The sequence below is a fragment of the Lissotriton vulgaris genome, chromosome 9 (assembly GCF_964263255.1).
Source record: "Lissotriton vulgaris chromosome 9, aLisVul1.2, whole genome shotgun sequence".
In the NCBI taxonomy this organism is placed as follows: domain Eukaryota; kingdom Metazoa; phylum Chordata; class Amphibia; order Caudata; family Salamandridae; genus Lissotriton; species Lissotriton vulgaris.
Genome location: NC_141697.1, coordinates 979009514 through 979028825, shown reverse-complemented (window position 1 = coordinate 979028825; position 19312 = coordinate 979009514). Strand labels below are relative to the sequence as shown.

The 19312-nt window shown below is 44.3% G+C and overlaps 1 protein-coding gene across 5 annotated transcripts in view; it reads left to right on the top strand.

The window, feature by feature from the left end:
- The window catches only part of DCAF1 (DDB1 and CUL4 associated factor 1), a 1123544-nt gene that overhangs the window by 278160 nt on the left and 826072 nt on the right, over positions 1 to 19312 (top strand). The window lies entirely within an intron of this gene.

The following is a 19312-nucleotide window of genomic DNA, read 5'->3' as shown; positions in this document are numbered from 1 at the left end:
AATCCTACCCCAATACCGATTCCAGTGCTGAATGTAGAATCCCATGTACTGGGGGGCTCTCCTAGGGAGCCACTGTGTATTCCCGGTACCAGCCTTTCAGACTGCTTTGAAGGGCACATTTGGTGCCCTCCTTGTATACTCCAGTTTGAGCCAGTTCAGGAAGCCCTTGGCTCCCGCTCTGGCACAAAACTGGACAAAGGACATGGAAGTATCCTCCTCTCTGTTCAGCCCCTCCTCTGGGAGGGATCCATGGATCGTTCCAACCCTTTCCTAAGGTACTAAAGGGATTACCTGTGGTTGGCTCTTCAGATTCCTTGTGGGACAAGATTCAAATGCGCAACCACTTCAATTTTGATTTTATGGGCACCAGGACTTTGCGAGACTTTTCCTGGAACCAAGACTGCACAAAGCAAGACTCCTTATGCTCATGGTCTCACTGTTATGCAAGTCTTCTTTGCCTGTGCTTCTTCCAGGTTCCTCGCCAGGCCTGTGTGCATCAAGGACACCTGAAGTAATCTCCCTTGGAGTGAAGAAGTCACTCCCCTGCATCTGCAGGCACCGCAACGAAGCTGACCAGTCTGCTGCTCGTTACGTCCCACGGACTTCGAAAGGCTTAGCAACACAGCTCCCTCTGGACCCAACCTGTCCCCTTGGCACATTGATGGCAGTATCCCTTGTCAGAACTGCTGGAACAGAACCCCTGTGCACCGCGTCGACTTGCTGTTGCTTGTTGGCTCTGTACTCCAGAGATCTTCGGGCAACAAGAAGCTCCAGCCTCCAGTATCTCTTCCTGCCAAGATCTTCGTTCCTCACCGCATCCTCTGCACCATGGGCCTACATCTTTGGTGAGCTACTCAAGGTCCTCCTGTGACTCCGGTGCTTTCGGCCTGTGGATCCTCTTGAGGGTCTTCTTTGACTTCAGTGGACTCTCCTGCTTGTTCGGGCCTGCTCTGACTCTCCTGCAATTGGTGAGTCCCTTGGACCTTGCTGGTCCCAATGTTGCTCCCTTATTTATCACATCTGTTGCTGCTGCCAAGGCTTGTTGGTGCTGCAGCCGGACACCAACCCCCTGGTTCTCGAACTTCTGACATGGGACAGCTCGTGAATGGCTCCTGGTCCTCCACAGCGTCGCCCGGTTCTCATAGCTGCAGCGACATGGTTAACCTCATCAATCGTGCATCCTTTGTCATTAGTGGTCATTGCTTTTTCATGCCTTCTGGTCACCTTTGATTGGCATAGGATCAGTCCCTTCTGCTTGCAGGTTCTTCTCTTCACCCTTGGTTTCCACCGGACTCTTTCACCTTTTTCGACAGCGACATCTTTCCTGAAGTCCTCCATTCTGGTCTACAGTGGTTTCCGAAGTCACTTGGCACTTATGCACCCGGCTTCCCTGATTCCTGGGGTATCCATGGGTGGGGTGACTCTCCAACCGTATGTCTTTCATAGGGTTTCTTCAGGGTCTGCTGGGACGTGGCGTAAATATGAATGTATTTTTATTTTGAAAGGCAGAATAATTTAACTCTCTTAGATTCTAGATTCCCTGTGGGGATTGGTCTTCATGAAAAGAGGCTGCAGGTTTGGACTGGGAAACCAGTCGGCCTGAACCAACAGGTGGGCTCAGTCCTCACAATGCTCTGGGACGATGGAACCCATTTGGTCCTCTTCTTTACTGGTGTAGAGTTGTCCCTAGATGTTGGGTTTTTGTTTCCGGGAGTGAACGCGGTTGAGGGGGGCCTGCAAACAGGCTGCAGTCTGCTTCAAGAAGTCCACAGAGGGGAGACCCAAGGTGGGCCTAGAGTCTGGAAGGTCTGGGGACTATTTTGGCACTGTTGGCTCATGTCAGCTCGGGCTAGACGACTCGGGTGCAGTGGTGCTTTCTGGCGTCTGGTTGTTACAGCTGTGGAGCCTCTTTTGGTACCTGCCAGGAGCAGGGGGGCAGATCCACTGTTTCACAAGAGTACCTGGTCCTTGAGCAAAGGGCTGGCAGTTCTCCCAGGCTTTGGAGAATTGGCAGTTGCAGGACAAGTTGTCTTTTGGTGCAATTATCAAAGTCAGCAGACAGGCCAGCACGGTTGGCCCCAAGTCAGTTGCTATTTCTTCAGTTCTTGCTTCTTGTGACTCTTCACATCTGTCTTTTTCTTTCAGGTTGGTTGCATCTTATTTCCTGGTGCCAGGTCCTCCCCTTAATACGAAAGCTAGGAGTGTTAGGGGAGTGTAGGGTAATAGCCAATTGGGCTACCTACCCTTGGGGTCACTACGCTTTTTATGACAACTTCATTTGGAAAGTGGGCATAACCCTGTTCCAGAGTTTCTAAGATTGAAATTATCAAGATGGCTGACTCTGAAATTTCATATTCACTAAACCTTATGGGTGGAACTAGCCTGAAGGTTAACACGCCTATCTGATTACTAATTTTCCCACCTTGCCCAGGTACCATATGGGCCCTGGTCAAGAGGGTCAGCATCCTCTCCTGTGAGGGAAGCCAGATTCACATACCAGATGCAGTGGCCTCTTTGTGGCTTCCTGCCTCGGCATGCTAATTCGATGGTCATCTTGTAGGAGGGAGTGTAAACCCCCTCGGCCCAAGCAGGCTTTGTTCCTGACTTCCTGAGAGCAAAAGGCCCTCACCCCGGGGGGTAAGGGGTGGGGATGGGTCAAAACCTGTCTGGGGTGGCAGGCTGGCTAAGACCAGTCCATGAACACACCAGTCGCTGGTAGGTTTTCTGGGGGCACCCCTAAGGTGCCCTCTGAAAGCATGTATTAAGAAATCTAACACTGGAATCAGTGTGGGCTTATTAATACAAGATGTTTGATACAAAACTTCTCTGATTTCAGGGAAGTCATCATGTAGCTGGGGAACTTGTTTTCACTAGTGTCAAGCACATGTACTCAAAATTGCTTACCTGGATACTTGCACTGGGAGTAATGGAACTCACCAACACAGGAGCATATCTGCTCATGCAGATATGTCCACGCATGTTGTGTAGTGCACCATGCCTTAGGGCTGTAAGGCATGCTGGAGGGGTTAATTATAAACTCTACGCGAAATTATTTTAGTCCCCTGACAATTGTATACGTTTATTGAGTAGTCTTCATTACAGTGATGGGTAAAAGGAAGATGACTAGCCCTAAGCTAGGAGGTGCAACACGATCACCGAGCGACACCCAACAATCTCTATTAAGTTATCTTACAGGGGGCATGGGTGCATTAGACAAACAGATATCATCCGTGGAGAAATCATTGGGGACAGTCACATTGGGTCTTACCCTAGTGCTTGAACAACCCAAGGCATCTAACCCCCTGGGCTCTAGTCCAAAGTTAAAGTCAGCCATAAATGGGTGTATCCAGTATCTATCTGAAAAGATTGTATCGAGTGACTCTGAGTCTTCGATGCAACCTCCCCAAAAGAAGCAAAAGAATCCGGTCCTAGGGGAGATAAAAATGGGTTAACAGCATTCGGGTGAAGGTACAAAAAAACCACTGAAGCCTGCCCAGCTTATAACAACAAAACCGGGCTAACAAGGGAAAAAGAGTGGGGACTAGAAAAGGCTCTTATAAGGGGAAGGAAGATGTTAATAAAAAAAGTGATACTGACTTCGCTGAATTAAGGAATTTAGTGACCTTGATAGAAAGACTGGATCTTTATTTGAGAGTCAGATTAGATCAACTGGGAGAGAGATTGACCTTCCTTGAAAAATCTATCCCAAGAAGCTTTGCACAAGTTAATGATAGGGACTTGATATATCCCGAACTAGGCTTGGTGCCCACAGATAACAACCTATCACTGATGCATTTACATAGCATGGACACAAATCTTAGGAAAATAAGCGTGGTGAGGCCGCCTAACTCTTCAAATAGCCTAAACAATATAGGCTACGACCCTCACCCACAGACGAGAACATGTAATACTCCAACCATCATAGAGCCAGGGAATGGGAACAGGGATACTAGAATTGCAAGAAACACTAACAGATTCAACCCCTTCGTACATCAACCACAGGGCAATCCAAACACAGGATCTATTTCCTTAGGTTCCCACTCAGACAAACCCTCAATAGACCAGCATCTACACTTACCCCCGGAGGCGACTTCTTATGTGGTCGTTCTGTCAAATGTCCCAAAAAAAGGTCCGCTGGAAAAAGAGAACTGGGATTCATTAGGAAATAAATCACTCCACTGGCTAGACGAGAGGACGGGACTAACCCACCAACTCTTCAATGAGTTTAAGATGGCAAGAAGGGTACAGTGGGCTGGATCCCGTGGTAAAATGTACCCTGGAGATTGTATAGTCCCCACATTTAAAACTCCAGCATTAGTGGAGAATATACTCTGGATGGAAACCAAGAACTCGCTTGCAATGGGTGAGGTTAATGTCCTCCCGCTTGTTTTTTTTTTTTTACCCCCCTCGCACTAGGGTTGAGAGGGACAAAAGTTCTAATATTAATATCCACACCCATACGAATGAGCCCATTCAAGGACATTGGTACAATGTTCAAACAATAAATAGGTATAATGCATTATCCAGACTGGAGGAATTAGATTGACTGACGAAAACAAAATCTGCCCATCAAGTGAAACACAACCTACTGAGTGAATTTGGTCTTTCCCCTATGATTTCTCCCCGAAACAACAACTTGCAATTACCAATTGTGTCAACTGGTCTTGAATCTCGGGACTCTCAGCATTGCCGTTTGGAGGAGAGTATCGCTCCTATTCCGCATGGCAACGCTCTGCAAAATAGGGCAGTTGCGTGGGCAGAGATAGAGTTGCCTAATGACAAACTCCCTGGAGACACCACCAACCACGGTTTGGCTGGGAAAGCACAAATAGGAGGATCTGGGCTGAGCATTGTTTATTGGTGCTTTGTTTACAGGAGACCTGGATTACCTCCGCCATGCACTTGGAGGGTTATAAGTCTTACTTCTCTCCCGCTATTCCTTCTATATCGGGGAGAGCCAAAGGAGGTCTAGTAACGTTTATATCAAACCTCTTCGATCTTAAAGAAATAGTTCCCTTTAAACTCGAGTCAAATTATCAAATAATCACCCTTGGGTACAAAGTGGGGATGATCGCTATAGAACACTTCTACAACGTAGATAGGCTAAATGGTTATTCGCTCAAATGGGCTAAAATTGATCCACTGGGGGATAACAACGGTGGTGGTAAAAAATTTCCTCAAATCAATAGAGATCTGTCTGGACAACTCTTCCTCACATCAAGAGATCATATCTAACTATGAGGTAATAACCAGAGTAATAAAAGATGCTCTGTCTACTCAACAGAAAAACATTCCAAAACATAAGGGTTGGTTCAATAGAAATTGCACTAAGGCATAATCTGATATAAAATTTTCCCTACACAAAGTAACAAGGGATTAAAAAAATAGCATTTCTTGAAAAGGGTATAAAAAAAAGTCACAAAAGCAAGGACAATTGAACTAAAAAATGAGGTATGGGAAGAATTACAAATAAGCTGCACAGAAAAAGATAGTGTAGCTTTTTGAAAAATTGTTAAATCCCCCTTTTTATCCGAAGACCGGGAGTCTGTCAATTTAGAAGTAGCCATTGATGAATCACTATGGGTAGATCACGTCTCCCAAATATTTGGAATAAATGCTAAGGAAGTAATCCCGCTAGGAGATAAAGCTGAGCAATCCTAGTTCCCCATCCTACACCTTTTCCTATTACCCTTCATATTACTTTGCTGGAAGTAGAGAGTGCCTTAAAGGCCAGTAAAGGGGGCAAGGCGCCAGGCCCCAACAGGGTCCCTGTGGATCTCTTTAAGTTTAACATGGACCTTTTACTCCAATTCTCACAAAGGTCCTGGAAGTATTTTGTGCAGTGGGACTCATCGAATCATGGTCTAAATCTATTTTGGTGCCGATATTAAAAAAAGGAGACCGCCAGAGCCCATCTTGTTATCGCCCCATATCCCTGCTACATTGCTTGGGTAAGTTGGCGGGCCGTATCATTCTTGACCGTTTAAATCAATGGTCAGAGGACAATAACATTCTGTCTGACCTCCAAATCTGCTTTAGGGAAGGCATGGGCACAACGGAACAAGCCCTCAATTTAACCCTACTGATGGCTAAATATACCAACGCAAAAGGGGGGTGGGGGGAGTCTCCTCATGGCTTACGTAGACCCGTCGGCAGCTTTTGACTGCGTAAACCATTCTAAATTGTGGAAGGTTTTGGGTGACTTGGGTATAGACCCTGCCCTATTAAACTACCTGCTAGAACTGTATTCAAACGCTACGGCGCGAGTTAGGTTTGGAACAGGTGGTGAACTCATGGCTCCCCTTGGAGTAGAGAGAGGGGTAAGGCAGGGGTGCGTCGTGGCACCCTTCTTTTTTTCACTCTATACGAATGGGTTAGAACAGGCAATGCTAGAGGAGTGCTGCGTGAATAAACGACCAATCCCCGCTCTACTCTATGCGGACAATGCTGTGATAATTGCACGTACCCCCCTTAGAACTCCAACATGCCGTTAATGTATACTATAGTTCATGGCTAACTTAGATCTAAGGATTAACATTAAAAAAAACCTTTGTCATGTCCTCTGGGTTAAGAAGGAAGAAAACGCGGAGTACCTATATAAAACATACTAAGTTGGAAACCACCATCGCATATCCCTATCTTGGAATTTTAATTGACAAGGGCTCCTGGAGACAGGCAATAGAGGCCAAGAAACTCAAGTTTATTAGGGCCACTATGGCATTGGTCAATTCGCATGTAAGCTTGGTAAACGACCACCGGTTGAAATTATACAAATTTGCCAAGCTAAATGTGTTAGTGTGGCGACGCATGGTGCAGGGGAGTGGGGTCATGGTAGAGTGGATGCTCTCCAAAAAATAGAGAACAGCTTTTTGAGGTTCCTCCTAGCGGTTCCGCATGGCACCTCCACCTTTAGTTGCCACTTTGGACAGGGAATGCCATACATTACAGACCTGGTGAAACTCCAACCTATCCTTTTATGGTATCGTATTTGGTCTTCTCAAAATTCGTTTTTAGGTCTCGTGGCGTTGAACAGCGCGTAAGCGCTGTGTCCGCCAGAGATCTATTGTTGCTGGGTCTGCTTCCCAGAAGACAGCACCTGGCCGCGCGCATTGCCTCTTCAAGGAGGCGATTTGAGCAGGCCACACGCTCGCGAACGCGCTCAGCTGCTGTCTCCTGGGAAGCTCCAACACCACACACGCATGCGCATAAACAAAGACACTACTAAGAGTTGTGTTTGCGGGAACCGCAGGTACATCCCCAATGAGGCACACCGAGAGTGATCACACAAAAGTGCTTCTTGTATTTCTTGGTTTAGTTTTATTTTCTTCAAAAATATTGCATTTCAAAATTCTTGGTAATTCGCAGATATTTGAAGCATATCAATAGACAATTTCGTGGTACATCCAAACTATGATATCCTATGCATTTCGGGCTGTGTGGCCCTTGGTCACGGATAAGCTGAGGAGGAAGAGTAAAAAAGCGCGTGTAAAGAAAAAACTAAGGCGTTTGAGTGTGCATGCAGTGTGCACAGTGCTCACAGTGCAATTAAAAAACAGGTTAGATTACTGTGAGTGGCGTGCAGAAATTGTGAACGAAAAAGGGGATAGAGAGACTATGCAGGCGTGGCTGGCTCGTAGCGTGGTAAAATTTAAAGCTAACTCGGTAACATGCAGGTAAAGATTAACGCCGGCGTGGGAGTGCTCCGTATACAAACAAACGGGCAACCGTTTGTTTGTATACGGAGCACTCCCACGCCGGCGTTAATCTTTACCTGCATGTTACCGAGTTAGCTTTAAATTTTACCACGCTACGAGCCAGCCACGCCTGCATAGTCTCTCTATCCCCTTTTTCGTTCACAATTTCTGCACGCCACTCACAGTAATCTAACCTGTTTTTTAATTGCACTGTGAGCACTGTGCACACTGCATGCACACTCAAACGCCTTAGTTTTTTCTTTACACGCGCTTTTTTACTCTTCCTCCTCAGCTTATCCGTGACCAAGGGCCACACAGCCCGAAATGCATAGGATATCATAGTTTGGATGTACCACGAAATTGTCTATTGATATGCTTCAAATATCTGCGAATTACCAAGAATTTTGAAATGCAATATTTTTGAAGAAAATAAAACTAAACCAAGAAATACAAGAAGCACTTTTGTGTGATCACTCTCGGTGTGCCTCATTGGGGATGTACCTGCGGTTCCCGCAAACACAACTCTTAGTAGTATCTAGTGGTGTGCAGACGGACAACACCACCCGGTGAGAGCACCCTTAAAACGCAACAACCTGGGCATTAACTGTTTATATAACTCTGCTGTGCACCTACCACACTCTTGTTTGATATATTCCACTTCCGCCCTTGGAGGGGTAGCACGCTCTTTAAAATGCAATTTGATGACATAAGCAGAAGCACGGAAGCCAGAGCACACGCATTGGCATATGATGACACAGAAAAAGACAGAATCTACGCGCTGATTGAGGAAGATGTAAACCCCACCACAACCTCCAGAAACAAGGAACAATGTGTGAGACAATTAATTTACTTATCTAAAAGACATATCAACCAGAAGCTCCATGCGAGCACGCTATTGAGGTATCACCGGGCACTCAGGATCCCACGCGGTCTTCGCATTGCACTTAAACCCTCACTGTGTAAAAACTCCAAGAGCTTCCTCGAGAAATGGAACGGAATACTTAACAAGTGCAGTTTAGACCTGATATTGTTGATCGTTGAGGAATTGGCTGGAATCCTAAAAGAAATGGAGACTGAAATGAAAGAACTACAAGAAGAAGTTAAAAATCTACTCACACCCGAGGAACTAACGTCCATGCTTGAAGACACGAAAAACATCTTGGATAAATATCAGAAGGAAATACTAGAACGGAAAGTAAGAAAATTCCGACGCGATACGCTTGACTACAAGCTGGATGAAGTTTACTCCTGGGCCGACGTCTACGCCCAGAGACGTCGCAACAAACCATCAACTATGCAGACCGATACTTCATCATCTGATTCAGACTCGACAAGGATTCCACCAAAACGTCCCCAAACATTTAGGCAACCGACCAACAAAGAACAAGCCAGCACATCCGGGACCAATCAACCCCAAGACTCGACCACTTCAACCCAATCTTTTTTAGAGGTAAGCCAAGCTCCCCCCGACGACCCAGGCGGAGCAAAAACAAAAGACCGAGAAATCAGTCCACCAAACACCAGGAGCACAATCGCCAAAAAGAAACAAGCCTCGTGATTAACATCTCAAAGACGAACATCAGTGAGTACCAAATGAAACTATTGGAGAAAGGCACTTCATTTATCCCGACCACATCCACTAATCTTTTGGAGCTTGAAGTAAGCACATTCAAGTTTACCCGCAAACTCAGACTCAGACATTTCTTCGACAATGTTCTACCTCCGGGAACCACTACCAGAGAGGATGAACTCAAAGGACTACGACCACCTAGCACATATTTACCACCGACCAGTCACAAATGTATAGATTTGTTTGAAACCCTAGTTCGCCAGGATCTCTCCAAGATCAACTTTAAAACACCCAGAAAAACCCAGAACTTAACTATCAAAGATCGAGACACTTTGAAATCATTGGCCAATAATCCTGCGATCAACATTACCAAAGCAGACAAAGGAGGCGCATTAGTTATCTTGGACAGTGAAATGTATCAAAACAAACTCAAAGAACATATAGAAGACACAGCCACTTATATGGAGTTGAATTGTAATCCTACTAATGAGTATCAAGACCTATTGAAAGACATTGTTCTTAAAGCATTTCAAAACGGAATCATTGAAGAACGCACCAAAAAATACTTGCTGATCGAATGTCCTAAAAGTCCAACAATACACATGAGCCCCAAGATTCACAAAAATTTGATGGATCCACCATTTAGGCCTATAGTATCCACCAAGAAATCTATACATGAGAGAACTGGCAAATTCATAGACAAATATCTACAACCGCTAGTGATTCAAGCTCACAGTTACATTAAGGACACGACTGACTTTTTACTGAAACTTTCCAAAATACCGGAACCTCAAAATGAATCGTACATATTATGCACAGCTGATGTGAGTTCCCTATATACCTCTATACCGCACCTCGGAGGAATTGAAGCTATAGAACACACATTACTAAACAGTGCAATCGACGCCAAACTCCAAACATTCTTAATTGAATTAATGATGTTTACTCTTTACCATTCCTACTTTAAAGTGGATGAGCGATGGTTTCTACAACTATCTGGGATGGCCATGGGGAATTGTGCTGCCCCGGCATACGCAAATACCTACATGGAAAACTTCGAAAAGAACTTCATATACACCAACTTGAACTTCCAGAAACATGCTAAATTGTACACACGATATATAGATGACCTTTTCTTTCTGTGGTCAGACACAAAGGAAACCCTACATGACCTAATGACGGAGATCAACAATAAAGATCCACGCATTAAACTGACATGGCTCATCAGCGATACAGACATCGCATTCCTGGATGTACATATAAAAAATACTAGACAAGGATTGGTCACCGACCTTTACAGGAAAAGTACGGATCGAAACAATGCTCTGCATTACTCGAGTTTCCATCAAGGCTCCCTTAAAAAGCACCTTCCATTCTCCCAGATGCTACGCGTCAAACGCATAGTATCTAATGAACTGCTGGCCGAAGAACGCATCACAGAGATGGAAAATAGATTCTTGGATCGAGGATATCCTCACAGCATTCTGAAACAAGCACGAGATCGTGTTACCACCATCCCTAGAAGTGAAAGCATGACTAAGTCTCAAAAGGACCCTGAACAACGCATGGTACTCGTGTCCAAATATTCAACAGCCAGTGATAAATTTAAAAAGATCATTCATAAACATTGGCCTGTGTTAAAAAATGAACCCGATTTTATGGGAATCTTTGAGCAACCGCCAATCTTCGCTCATACCAGAAGCAACAACCTAAAAGAAATTCTCACTAAATCTATTGAGCCACCCACGCACCATCGAGGCACCCAACCATGCCATAATTGCAGTCACTGCAATAGTGCAATTAAGGGAAATATCATACAACACCCGATGAAAGGTCATGATGTTAAACTCAAGGTGGACGCGACATGTGACACTGCCAATGTAATCTACGCAGTAAAATGCCCATGTGGCAAACTCTACATAGGCAAGACTGAAAGAAAAATGAAAACACGCCTCAATGAACATAAATCTAATATCAGACTTAAATCTGAAAAATCTAATCTGGCTATGCATTTCAATGAGGCCAGCCACACCATCGCTCAAATGAAATTCATAATCCTTGAAATGGTTGTGAAAAAAGAAGGAATTGATAACACCAAGTTCCTACTCAGGAGAGAACTTGAATGGATTTATATGCTACAGACCCTTAAGCCGAACGGGCTAAATGATCGTACTGAATTTAGTTGTTTTTTATAATTTTGTATATAGTGTTTACAATGTATTCATGTATAGTCTGGCATTGCTCACACATTGAATGTACCTTGTTCCTATCTTCAACTTTATGTTTACCCTTCTAATATGGCCGCCACCGTTTTTCAGGTTCACCACGACTTGTTAGTCCACTTTTTATGTCAACTTTCACCTCCCCAAACACATATTTACTCGTGTCGATCTTTGACACAACAGACAACCTGCCACTCGAACGAGCACGCGTCTATACGCGGCTATGTTTTCCATCCTAAAGTAAGTACTTGCACTGTCTGGTTACACCAACACGCAACCGTTTGTTTGTATACGGAGCACTCCCACGCCGGCGTTAATCTTTACCTGCATGTTACCGAGTTAGCTTTAAATTTTACCACGCTACGAGCCAGCCACGCCTGCATAGTCTCTCTATCCCCTTTTTCGTTCACAATTTCTGCACGCCACTCACAGTAATCTAACCTGTTTTTTAATTGCACTGTGAGCACTGTGCACACTGCATGCACACTCAAACGCCTTAGTTTTTTCTTTACACGCGCTTTTTTACTCTTCCTCCTCAGCTTATCCGTGACCAAGGGCCACACAGCCCGAAATGCATAGGATATCATAGTTTGGATGTACCACGAAATTGTCTATTGATATGCTTCAAATATCTGCGAATTACCAAGAATTTTGAAATGCAATATTTTTGAAGAAAATAAAACTAAACCAAGAAATACAAGAAGCACTTTTGTGTGATCACTCTCGGTGTGCCTCATTGGGGATGTACCTGCGGTTCCCGCAAACACAACTCTTAGTAGTATCTAGTGGTGTGCAGACGGACAACACCACCCGGTGAGAGCACCCTTAAAACGCAACAACCTGGGCATTAACTGTTTATATAACTCTGCTGTGCACCTACCACACTCTTGTTTCATAAACAAAGACACACACACACACGAGCGCCCATGCACGCCCGCACCCACACATACAGAGAACCCACCCCGCCGTCGCATACACACACGCCACACACACACACACACACGCCACACACACACACACACACACACACACACACGCACACACACACACACACACACACACACACACAAGTGCACCGAGCGCCTGCCCACTTACCGCCACTCCGGACTTCAGCTGCCACCGCGGGGCTCTCTCTAGGGCATGGGAGCCCCGCATCACCAGCACTGCTTCTCTCCGTAAGCGCGGCTTATCTCCGTGGGCGCGTGCGCGGGCTTCCGAAGCCGGAAGTCCCGCCCCACGGAAAGTTTCGTTTTCGCTAACGTTTTGTGCAATTCCTTCCACGCCTGTTTGTGAAAACGTGCGGTACCCTGGTGTCAACAGGGGGAGGGCCGAGCAGGGAGGCCGCGGCTGCACCTAGGTGTCTGCTGTACCAGTCCGAGGAGGCACGAAGCGCCGGAAGTGCACGGGGCACGCGCTCCTTTTATTTTACTTCACTTTCCAGACTTATTTCGATGGGTTTAAATGGAATAGAAGCGGACTCCGTGTGGACTCGTGTAAAGAGGTAAGCGACAGATGGTAGCGTTGTGGGGGGTAAGGGTGGTCGTGCGGTGGCAGGCAAACGAGCAAAGCTGTAAAGCGCTGCTGCAGAAGTGCAGAGTACTCACAGCCGATGGGCACTTCGACCATTCCCATTGTGCGGCGTCTGGGGCCACTTACTAACATCGCGCCGTGAAGCTTATCTTCTAGGCGTGTCACGCCCGTTCTGTACCATGTGAAGGACACAGCAGTTGTGTGCAGGCTTTCGGCGCGCCCGAATGAATGTTTTATTTCCCCTTCTGTTTAACACCCGCAGTAAAATACCTCGGTGAAGTGTGCATTAGAGCATATTTATAATCTGGGTAAGATTGCTGCCAAGACCATAGGCAATTGTAGGCAGTGTGAGTTGCTCAGGAGGCCCCCGGGAATAAGTAGGACTGCGTACTCGGAGGGGTCCCTACACAAAGTAGCTGTGCACAAAACTTTCGGGGATAATTTCTATAGGTCTTAACAAAACGTGTCAAATCATTGTTCGCTATTTTGCTGCTTGTACACTACGGAATGGCAAAAACAGATTGTGCCCCACTTGTGAAAATGTCTTTTTGTGTCTACTTCTTAGAATGCCAACATCAGAGATAGTGTGAAAGAAGTTTGCTCCATATACTGTATTTGTGAGAATTTTCAGTATTCCACAAGCCAGTGGACTGTCACGTTTTTTGTACCAGTCCAAAGTTTCTGGGATGTGACCCAGGTTGACCGTGCTGCAAATCACGTAGCTGAATGTGTAAGACTGAGTTACACAGTCCAGAACCCCCACTTCAGCCAAGGGTAGCAGTGCAGAGAGGCCATCGCTTCTCTAGCCTCCTGCCCATGCACTCACCCAGAGTGCCAGACTCGAAGTCCGTTATTGCCAGTTGCATTTATTAAATCACATGCAGTTCACTATCATGTGGTGCAAAATCGTGTTAGCTGCACCTTTGACGAATCTGTAAGAGTGTTTTGTGTGCCTCTCTGTTTGTGTGTCTGTGTCTGAGTGTATCTGTTTGTGCATCTCAGTTTCTGTTTCTGTCTCTGTGTATGCATGTCTGTGTTTGCAACTCTGTCTCTGTGTGTCTGTTTCTGTGTGTGTGTTTTTGCCTGTATGTGCAACTTTGTCTTGGTGTTGGATCTCTGTCTAAGTGTGTGTTTCTGTCTTTTTGTGTGTATGTCTTTGTCTTGGTGACTGAAAACCTGTTTTTGTGTGTACATCTTTTTTTGTTCCCACTTAAAGCCCTGCCTCACCCTGCATCTCTGACTGCCCATAGTAATCTTGGCCTTCTATTTCAAAAGCAGGTCAGGATGCATAGAGGGGCCACTCGGCATCTCATGAGACCGTCCCTCACATGACCCCCCCCCCCAGGTTCGTGGCTTTACTCTCATCTGCATTGCATGTATGAGTGGGGTCCATTAATGAAAAGAGGAGTCTGTTCTATTTTTGTATGTATAGCACATACCTTCCAGCTGAGTCGCTACTAGGTTCTATAACGGCCACGTCAGAGGGTGCTGGTGTTAAGGTACAAGCAAGGGCAAGTTTCTAGCAGTGCCTGTCTGTGTGCCAGAAAGGTGTTCAGAATACACAGCCATCCAATGTTTGGCCTCTCCACAGTGCAAACAGACAACCACTAGGAGCCCAGGCTGGTTTTCGGTGTATGTCATTTGTGTTATTATATCTGGATGCAATAACAGAAACTCGGATGAATCATACCACCACTTAGACGCTACACTATAGGAATCCCTGAAATGTGCTTTACGGTTTTAAGCCACGCCTATAAGTACATAAAGCAAGCCCCCTTTAGAGACACTCCCGCACAATGTTTTCATCCCACCTAAAGCCCTGATGAGTAACTGTGTGGTACTCGAGGTGACTTCGGATTAGGACAGCTTGTTCCTGGCTGCCTTTTCCAGCTTCAGGGTTTGCTCAGATACCACGATTACGAACGATTCCCAATATTCACAGCCAATGCAAAGCCATGGGGTGGGGTGGGTGGGTGTTTCCAAGACTGGAAGGCAGCTGGTCTTTGCCAGGGAATCTCGTATCCAGATCAATGTGACTCTTTAATAACTGGTACTGGTGCCTGGTAGGGCGCGGGTCACACCCCACAGCCTGTGCTTCCTGCGATACCCCAACACATTCCTGGAGGACCACAGTGACGTCACAAGGCACTGCCGGCGTATGGTACCCGCCTGGGCCCAAACAGCAGTCGAAATAGTAAACGCAAACATAGGTAGGAGGGAGGGCTGAGTCTCTGGTTGGGATTTGCTTGCCGTCTAACAATATTGTTTCAGTCGTACCCAAGGGGTGACTTATGTTTACATTTAGCCACATTCACAGTCCAGACAATTTGCACCATTGTGATAACATTCTCTGACATCTGGAATACACTCTTGAGTGTTACTTAAGGATGCAAGAGTGTTGTTTGAAAGGCATAGGCCTCAAAATCTGAGGCTCTTCAACTAACATTTATCGAATAATCTTAAAGTATGGGGCCCTGTCCTTGGATAGGGACAGACCCATATAGTCTGGGATCAAGTATGCCTTGAAATACTATATACATTTTGGGCCTCTCAAATAAATTTTGTGAACAGAAAGTCTTCACTAAGGTTTTTGCCGTGATCTAACTCATAAGCTCTGTGTCATGAACTGGCTCCGTCGGTCTGTGTGTGTGTGTGGCTCTGTCTGGTTGGCTCTGTGTGGGTAGCTTTTTTGTAGGTGGCTCTATATGTGGGTGGCTCTGTGTGTGTGTGTAGGTGGCTCTGTGTGTGTGTAGGTGGCTCTCTGTGTGTGTAGGGTTCTCTGTGTGTGTGTGGGTGGCTCTATGTGTATGGCTCTGTGTGGGTGGCTCTGTATGTGTGTGTGTGTGGGTGGCTTTGTGTGTGTGGCTTGTGTAGGTGCAAATGCAATAGGTCTCGCATTTGCGAGCGATTAAGCTATTGACATTGTAAATGACAGTGCCATTTATTTATGTTTTAAAAACGAAAAAAACAAAACATGAGCAATGCCAATAGCTCTAACTTTAACAATGCCGAGACCATTGCATTGTAAATGCTTGCATTTCCTTCTATACTTGCAGTATGTGCCCTCTACTCCCACTTTGGTTTAAGCAAGTTTCCCGCAGCCATTCCCTAGTCTGCCCGACCCCTCCCTCACTCCTTACACCCTTCCTGCACAGGTCCCGCGGGCGCCTTCAAGGTAGGGGCTTCACATCGGCATTTATATTTTTAAAAAGCTGCATGTGTAAAATCATTTCTAGTAAATGGCTGAATACTTGCTCACAGACCAATTGGTAGGAGTACTACATATATTGTGAAAAACAATATCAAAAGCAATACCAAAAGCTCTAACTTAAATACTGCGAGATCTATTGATTGCAAATGCTTGTTAACAGGGAGCTTCTGAGCGATTGTCTTTCTCTCAAAAACTCGGATAAAATACCTTGGCTCTTGTATGTTAAAAACTTCTTGCCCGACCTAGGTCTGATTAGATACTACCGTAACCCTCTATTGATAACTGAGATTCCCAGGATAAAATTTAAGAAATTATGTTTGGTACATGTGGAGGAACTCCGATTGACCATGGAGACATCTAAAAGTTCAACACAACGTATCCTATCAGTACAAACCACCCTAACCATACAACTGTACTTGACTTTTAAATTGAACGGACACGATAGGTTTGTGCTCACCCGACTTGAAATTAACACATTTCATTGCCTGATCACATTTCCCAAAGTTAATGTTTGGTCACACCTGCTATCATTATGCCCCTGTGACGAAGCTTCTACGAAGTCTACATTTCATGTAGTCATGTTCTGTAGATTTTATCAAGAACCAAAAAAAAGTGGGTAATACCAGTATTAAAGATCTTTGGTCTGCGACAATGTCGCACGGCTTTCCTGGCAATTCTATTTCTGGAAACAGTGTTTCGCAAAGAATATGGCAGATTTTGTAAACTCTACCTAAAACACAGACCGAACCTAGAACAGGAGCACTGAAGTAACCACGATATAATATATTTTAAGATATTCTCTTGTATTTTAATGTAATTTTATGCTTTACCCATTTTGAGCTTGTATTGCTGTATCTCCACGCCGGTTTACTTAGTAATTTGCAGATATTAACCATGTTTTGTACATTCATCATAATGAAGAAAAATGTACGTGTTTCTGTATTTTAACAGCTTTTTAAAAAAATTAACTTTTGTGGTTTTTGTATTTTTCAAAGCCGAATAAAGGAAATTTTATTTGATTTGAATTACCTATACTGTATTCAGTGTCTGTGAGCATGGCATACAGGCATTTGTGCCATGTGATGTTTTTACTTATCCAGTATTGGTGTATCTTTCATTGATTCACATGCTTGAATCATTCCCCATCGTCGAGATGGAAGTGCCACAGTAAAATAATCAAGCAGTATTTAACAAGTACTATAGGCTTTAATGGCCCTAGGCCATGTATATAATAGCCTATCTATGCCCTTTTAAAAAAGGACCAAATGTTAGCTACAACAAATCAGCTTTCAGTACCCTCTAGAACATACCCAGCAGAGGCAGATTACCTCAGATTTTCACCGCACGTCTTGTGGAAGCGAGTCTCCCCGAGTGCTAATCAGTTCTTTTCCTACAAAGACTGGAATTTTCTACAAACCTGACATGTCTGACAAGAAAGTAATTTTCCACCCTTGTAAAACCTGTGGTAGAAAATTTGTTCATGTGCATGATCCACATAAGATTTTATATATCGCCTGCATCCTAAACATAAGGTAAAGGAATGCAAAATCTGCCGTACCTTTTCTTCAAAAACTCTCAAGGATAGAGAGGGAAGGCAATTTCTTCAGAGCAAGATATTGATAAATCCTTTTCACTCTCACAAAAGAGCCAGGTCCCATAACTGTTCCTCTGCAGAAGTAGGGAAACACCACAAACCTTCTCATGGGACCAAGGAATCTAAGAAGGAGAAAGGAAGCACTCCTCAGGGCCTGCTTTATCTTTGCGTACTACACCTTTCAAAAAGACAAAGACTGTTACAGAGCCTCATCTTCAGACCCATTGAGGCATAAATCTGGCAAAAAATAATTGTCGCCCACCAGTATTGCAACTTCGGCTCTGTCGACGACAGCAACTTGACGACGCTACCCATCGACAAGAGTCTCGCTCTCTAAAAACCCACCGACTTCGGTATAACCCCCAACAGCAACATCATTGACTGCTGTCAACCGCCATCCGGCGACGAAGAGATCATAGAAGACGCAGTTGATGTAGATACCGTCAACGACATTACTGTTGACTGTGACACCTTCGACTGAATCTGCTCAACTGGCTGTATCTGCACCGTCGACTTCACAGTCGACAGCAGTTACTCATATTATTAGGATAATCAAAACGTTTCTACGCCTAGCCATGTCAGCGTACAATAAGGTATTTAAGCAGAGAAAAATCCCTGGAGGTATTTACTATTCATCATTCACTCTACACACAATACACCCTTCACATCACTAACTTCATATTTTCCAAAATGGGAGAAGAGGCTGTCCAATATTACTACTCTTTGATCCCAGGGTTATACTAGTAATTTAGAAACCTACCCTAGAAAACTTCAACATATATTTGAACACAATTATAGTCCCACAACTGAAAAATAGTGTTTGTATAATTTGTTTTAATTATTATTAAAAGGAGTAAAGGTCTCCACTCACATTAAAATAATCAATATAAGTACAATAAATACAGAAGATAAAAATAAAATCGCACAGTCATAGTTAGTACAATTCCATATCCTATGTTTCACACAAAAGTATAAAAAGGCAAAAAAGACAAATAAATGAGTACATAGACCCTAAACACAGTGAAATCACAATCTGTTAAAACATCCAAGTGATCCAATCACAATACTTGATATCCTCGAGAATATATTGTAAGAAGTTCTCTTTCTTATCTAATATCCCTTTGTTTGTTGGATTCTCATTAGGCAAAAGGCGTCGACGCGTTTCGGTGGAAGTGTTGAATTAATGTTCAACAACTACCTTCATCAGGACAAATATCAATACAGGGTCACTTTTCTTCATAGTATTTAAAACGTATCCACATAAGAAAAAAACATATGTAAACCAATTTATACAAATGATGTCTTCTTGATAGTCTAATCTCACATTTCCTATAATCCTATCCCCATTGCACAAAGACATCTCATTTCATAGTTTTTTCACCCTTAAACAAATTTCATCAGCTTTAAAAATTCAATTGCATTTTAGTTTGTTTACTTTTCTTTTGTTTATTTGACACAATAGTTCAAAGTGGGTTCATTGTAGTTCCTAAA